Below are 6,691 nucleotides of genomic sequence, written 5' to 3' on the forward strand. Positions count from 1 at the left end.
ATGTATTTTACCTTCCTCGTATTAAAAATGAAAAGTAGAGTGTTTAACTCGGGTGCAAGGCACCATTTCATCATTTGGTTAATCGTGGCTGTATGCCGGACAGGTGCGTGTGTAAAACTTGTCAAAAAAGATAATATGACGGATGGATGTCTGAAATGTCACCGTATTTAAGAATCAATTAGCTTAAAAATTAGTTTTTTCTTCGTAAGAGTGATGAAAACATTGTGTGTAACATATTTGTGTATTTATAGTGTGATTATCCATTTTATGTAACGTCCGCTAAACTAGCACAGGTCCGACGCTGACAGTGGTCACGGGCGTACTGGCGTACTGACGGTATTGCCGCGCAGGGTAAAGTTTAGTAGACAAAATGTTGAATTCATAATTATGAATGAAAAATTTAACGCATCGATAAACTGACAAGCAAAATGTTAGAGTTACTTAAAAGCTATTGAATGAAGTAAATTTCATATTGATATTCATCATAGTACTTCTAAAATATCGAAATAAATACAGTTTTAAGCATATTTTCAAAGCAAAAATCTATCGAGAAAAAGATGAGCCATCGTGTTTCTGACAAGCATACGGCTAGTTCAAAGACTGAAGTTATACATACTAGAAAATAATCGATGAAATCCTTGTACAAGCCTATAAATATCGATTTAAAAATAGCGCATTTTACTATACACCGCGCCTTAATTGGGTCCATCAGTTTTCAGGTAGGCCTGTTACCTGCGTTGTTACTGGTGTAACGAGATAAATCCTAGGTTTATTGACTTTGTTTTATAACATGTCAGTAACACTTATACATTTTTTTTTTCTACTCGCCGACTATAATGGTTGAATTAAGATTTCGTATACCAAACTATAATTGCGTACTTTTCATGTATAAGCCACTCAACTATAAGATTCATTTCGATACGCTGTAGTAAACTATAAAATAATTGGCCAATCACGTGCCGCCGTGGTACCAAAGAAAAGACTAACGGGCGCGGGCGGGAGTCGCGCGTTGTCGTTTGTACTACATTTGTGTCTACTGAGATACCAATTTGCATTAATTATTTAAGTTTTATAGTTAAAAAAGTATTATTTTAGATGACTCGTAGAAAAAGTATTGTATACAAATACAATAGGGATATAATCAAGCCTTTCAATCTCGTAAGCTTCTAAGCAAGGTTCGTTGCCTACACGGTACTCGACTGAAAAGCTCTAACACGATTGTATAAAATACTATTGCACTACACCAGCTCGTAAAGGCTGTCTTTATAATTCAAAATCTGATAAGCAGAGCCCGTAACTTTCATGCCGTTGACAGAAAAATGACGTCACGCTACATAGAGTTTGATTCCAATTAGGATTTTCGTAATAATTAATCATTTGTCAACCTCTTTAGGTAACTGATACATATACTTGACAATCAGTATAGAAACGTCTAACTGACTTTCATTTTATTGTCACACAAATAAATAATAGATTATTAATTTATGAAATAATACATATTTTTGGTTTTTAACAGCGTAACAAGCTTTTATTCACGTAACAAGTATTTATTATGATACCCATCAATAAGTAAGTTATCTAAATTTGTAGTAACTCCCTGTATGTTAAATTACGTCATTTTTGCGTCAACGGCATGAAAATTACGGGCCCTGCTGATAAGGAATTTGCATGTTATCCAAAACGGGGCGTCCATTAGTTACGTGAGGGGTTTTTTGAGGATTTTGGACCTCCCCTTAATTTACCAAAACCCCCTTTTCCCCCACGTGAGATTTAGTGAGATTCGGCGGATAATAAATCAACGGACAACCACGACAATGTACGCTTCAGGTACTGATTTTCCACTCAAAAACAATAGCGGAACTAAATATTCCCGGTTCTCGTCATACAAAATCAATACCGAGAGCAAACCTTCGATCGAGTTTCGCTTCGTCATCAAGCCGATTTTTCACGAGTAGTTGATGACTTAATAGATAAAAGTAACTACTGTCAGTACTGTCACCGACGACCTGTCTGGTTTAGTATGTAGTGCTGACCCTGCCTATGAAGCCGATGGTCCTGGGTTCAAATCCTGGTAAGGGCATTTATTCGTGTGATGAGCACGGATATTTGTTCCTGAGTCATGGATGCTTTCTATGTATTTAAGTACATATTTATAAATATTCATATGTTGTATATGTATGTATATGGTTGTCTAAGTAGCTACCCACAATACAAGCATTACGGAGCATACTGTAGGAGTTTATGTCAATTTGTCCTACAATATTTATTAGTTTAGGTATTTTTTTATACATTATTCCAAAACAACGCACAATACAATAATTAAGACACAGAAAAAGTATACAGCACTTGTTTTTTGGGGGAGTTGGTGCATAACTAGGTTGACAACAGAGTTTTCAGGAGTCCCCGCACTTAGGCTACGCCTGTATCGCGGGAGATCAGATATACATTTAAATGTCATGCATTTCAACGAAAAACTAAAATACATTTTATAAAGTAGGAGATTCAGGTTAGTACCTATGTTGATTCATGCAATTTTCAGCGTTAAAACTATTTATCTATTGTTCCATTACTACTAATACTTTATAATTTCAGTTATACATATACTAATATTTTAGTCTAGTTAATTTTATACGATTAATATAATTTCATAAGTTATTTAAGTATTGCATACCCGAAATGGGTAACTGTTGGAACCAATAAATTGTATCAGGATTACCATCTACAAATGTACACAGTACTGCAATAAATCATTCTTATTCTTATAAAGATAATCTTAAACAATTCTTAGGAGTAATGTCTCAGTTTCGCTATAATCAAATAACAACAACCAGGTAAAAAGCAACCCTTTGGCTACATGCACAGTGCAATTAATTATTTCTCTCTGGAACTTTACGACCTTGTTGTAAATAGAAAAGTAGAGGACGTCGCCAAAACGTCCCCGTCGTCCTCAAAAGCAGTGTTAACCCTCGGAACAGGCAACTTGAACACGCATATAGATAGTAATTTCGAATAATTAAATTTATGAATCGAGAGACAAACTTTATGTATGTAAAGTTGGCGGACTGTCAATAGCTTCTTGGTAGAGGCTGTTTGTCGGATATCTGAAGGGCTTTTTGAGCATTACCTTTAAGACCGAACGTTGAGCTCTTTCAGCCATTAAGGTTGACGTCTTTGCAGCACTGCCCCATACAGTAATGGCGTATATGATTAGAGACTGACATAGTGAGATATATGTATTTTTTTAAATGCTCAAGTTTCTTAAATATATACTTACATCGTTTTCCTAATCCTATTGGAGAGACAGTTGATATGGGATTTGAAATTTAAGTTTTCGTCTATAAGTAAGCAGAGATATTTGAAAGAGTTGGAACTTCATATTACTTCACAAAAACACGATAAGTTACTGACATTGTTGTAATTATGAATTTTGATTAGATGTGTAGAATTAGTGGGACTAGAAGCGGCAGATTTATGAAAACACAAGAATTTAGTATTTTTACTATTTAAGGTCAGTAGGTTATCTCGAAACCAACAAGTGGCGTTACTCATACCCTTTTGTGCTGTAGCAAAAGCACTCTCCCAAGTCGCCTTTAAAAAGGATCACTGTTTCGTCCGCATAGCAGATTATTTCAGCTTGGGGAAGGGAAATTTTATGAATACCGTTAATGTATATTAAGAATAGTGTAGGCCCAAACACGCTCCCCTGCGGAACCCCGAAATCCACTTTGTCCAGACCGCTGCTGTGGCAATCCACTCTAACCAGTTGCCTTCTTTCAGATAGATAACTATCGAACCGGGCCAGTGACACGCCCCGAATCCCCATTTTCTCAAGCTTTTGAAGAAGTCTAGACACAGTGACATGATGTTAAGAAATAATCTCTTGGAGAAATCTACATAAACAATTCACTGTTTACAGCTTGTTGAAACGGTTACGCCATAATTTTATTAGGTGTAATAATTCGACCAATAAGAGAACCGTTAAAATGTAACGAGCAAATGTCTCGGACTTTCTTCTCGTGTAATGGGCATCGCAAATGTTGTTGCCGCAATTGAAATACACTTGCAACACAGTGTTGCAAACGATTTTTATGTACCTAAATATGGTTAAAATGTTGGTCTCTAACAGTTACACATTTCTACTAGGCCCAAGACAAAACCTAAAAAGTAAAGATACTTTATCTCAACCACGCTATAGATTTCAGTAAATATAAAAAATAAGTATTAAGCTAATTAGCGGACTAACTCGTATTTAGAATTATCCTAAACGTTTCCTAAATTCACTATTATTAGTTATGATCCACTCTACGACCACGACGAATATCTAGTGCCGGTATTGACGACGGGTCTGGCTTAGTGGGTAGTGACCCTGCCTATGAAGCTGATGGTCCGGGGTCGAATCCCGGTAATGGCGTATATTTGTGTGATGAGCACAAATATTTGTTCCTGTGTCATGGCTGTCTTCTATGTATTTAATTAATTATATGCATGCATATCGTTGTCTGAGTACCCACAACACAAGCCTTACATCTTAGATACTTACAATTTTACCCCGCATGCGTTCATTGACTCCTAGCGAATGTCATAATACCTACTATTAATTCATTATCACATTGTACGGCAGTGTTATGCGGTCTCCTTGTGTCACTCTCACTTTCAATGTGTCTATAGTTGTGTTGCAATGTTATGAAAGTTACTCCAGGATTACACATTCATGAATATTTAATACCGATAAATAATCGTGGATAATAAATTGATCGAGCATTAATTGCGAGTACACGGGTTGCTACAGCATATTAAGACAACAACAAAGTTACATAGTAAAGCAACAAAGTAGTATGTATGTATATGTATAGTATTACTATTGTAGACTTAAATTTTAAAGGTATTTTCTCTAATGCTATTTAGTTTTTTTTCACCTCCTAATTAGTTCAATTAAGTTTCGTTTCTCCACTTGTTGTTTACCTCTATCTTCATGTATTATATGTGTTTCCATGTAATTTTTTTCTGAGGTTGTGCAATAAAGAGGATTTTTATTGTATTGTATTGCAGTTATTAATCGATACAAACTTATGTGTATTTAGCTCTACACATGTACTCAAAGAAAAACGAATTATGTTACTTAATACATGAACCGAATTGTTTAGTACTTGTGTATACCTTATAACGAATGTGAAACTTTAAATATTTGGTAAAAATAAATATATTTATTAGTCGTTAAAACATTTAACTTATATACCTAGTAGGTATATTTCATAATCTATAAGAAAAAAAAATATTACCTATTTTCGTAAAACAGTTTCATTTCACCATCGGTTCTGTTTTACCCAATAATGGTTATAAGTTTTTCAAGACCAAATGCACGTTTTACTAAAAGTACCCAATTCACTATACACGGTATTTTTTTAACTACGTTAATTTCGAGGTATGGCTAAGTACATTTAAGGAAACTAAATGGCATATTTTTTTTCCTCTATAGTAATTAATAATGGTATTGTAACACGGGCATTATGTTTAAATTCACCAACCAATTGAAAACTATTACATATTAATGACATTTCGAATATCGATCGTCCGAGATAGTACTTGCATTTAGTAGCAAATGTATAAGCTCATACCAAACACTAATCAATATGTAAACAGGCTCAAAGGCAAGCGTACACGCTCGTAGGGTTCTTATATAAAAAATAAAACGTTAATTATACCCAAAGTGGAGTTAATTATAATACCGGTTTCTTTGAGAAAGTTACTTAATTTAAACTCAGGGATGCACTTCTTCTTCCTCGCGTTGTCCCGGCATTTTTCCACAGCTCATGGGATCCTGGGGTCCGGTTGGCAACTTATCCCGAGGATTGGCGTGGGCACTAGTTTTTACGAAGGCGACTGCCATCCGACCTTCCAACCCAGAGGGTATAGTTTGCCTTATTGGGATTAGTCGGGTTTCCTCACGATGTTTTCCTTCACCGAAAAGCGACTGGTAAATATGAAATGATATTTCGTACATAAGTTTCGAAAAACTCATTGGTATGAGCCGGAGTTTGAACCCGCGACTTCCGGATTGCAAGTCGAACATTAATGATTGGATAATTTGTACCTACTTTCTTATTATTTTGATCATAAGTTAAGCATTAACTCATCATGAAGAAATGAGCAGTAAAAACGATTTAAAAAAACGTAAATTATTATTAGAAAACAAATTAGATTCCGTTAAGAAAACTGTATGACATGTATTACTATCCTTTAAACTAAACAAGAATGGTGAACTGTACCGATCCCTGTACAAAAACGAAAACAAAAGAAGTTCTGGTATAAAATATCCAGTCAAAAAAGATTAAGCGTTTTATTTCTAAAGGGTCTCTTAAATTAAGAACTTTCCTATATAATGTCACGGCCGCCATAAAACAGTCTTTCATGTTCACAGATGACACAATAAAAAATAAAACGATACGTATATTCATCAAAATTTTATTACTTATTAAAATTACAATGTAATCTCATCAATATCGATCACAGCCAGAGACAATTCAATAAAAAAGACATCCCATCTCAATACAAAGTCCCATAACTCATCATAGTCATCATTGTTGTAAATAATGTCAGAGGTCTCAAGGCTCACAGCGTTATAGATAGTGTCATTCACCACGCTTACCTTGTTGATGCGTATTGTCATGTTATTAAAGGTTAGAAATGACAA

The sequence above is a fragment of the Cydia pomonella genome, chromosome 10 (genome assembly GCF_033807575.1).
Source record: "Cydia pomonella isolate Wapato2018A chromosome 10, ilCydPomo1, whole genome shotgun sequence".
Lineage (NCBI taxonomy): Eukaryota > Metazoa > Arthropoda > Insecta > Lepidoptera > Tortricidae > Cydia > Cydia pomonella.